This window comes from Sinocyclocheilus grahami, unplaced genomic scaffold, assembly GCF_001515645.1.
Source record: "Sinocyclocheilus grahami isolate Dianchi unplaced genomic scaffold, SAMN03320097.WGS_v1.1 scaffold150.1, whole genome shotgun sequence".
In the NCBI taxonomy this organism is placed as follows: Eukaryota; Metazoa; Chordata; class Actinopteri; order Cypriniformes; family Cyprinidae; genus Sinocyclocheilus; species Sinocyclocheilus grahami.
In genome coordinates, this window is record NW_015505329.1 from 2717278 (window position 1) to 2717517 (window position 240).

The 240-nt window shown below is 33.8% G+C and overlaps 1 protein-coding gene across 3 annotated transcripts in view; it reads left to right on the forward strand.

Annotated features, from left to right (window-relative positions):
* Positions 1–240, forward strand: part of LOC107592159 (phosphatidylinositol transfer protein alpha isoform) — a 27457-nt gene that overhangs the window by 1131 nt on the left and 26086 nt on the right. The gene's annotated exons all lie outside the window — the stretch shown is intronic.

Genomic DNA, 240 nt, shown 5'->3' on the forward strand with positions numbered 1-240 from the left:
GTTATGTTGCCACGTCACCACACCTATTAACGGAATAGTCTTTCTCAGTTCTCAAACAAATTAAGAACCTACATTCGATATTTATTGACTGAACGCAAGCGCTTATTGCGATAGAAAACACTGTAATGGTTTCCACTGATTAAGAAATTTTTTTGTTTGCTTGGGTGGTAATATTAGGCCTATTATATTAATAGGCCTAATATAATAGGCCTATTAATATAATAGGCCTAATATTACCAC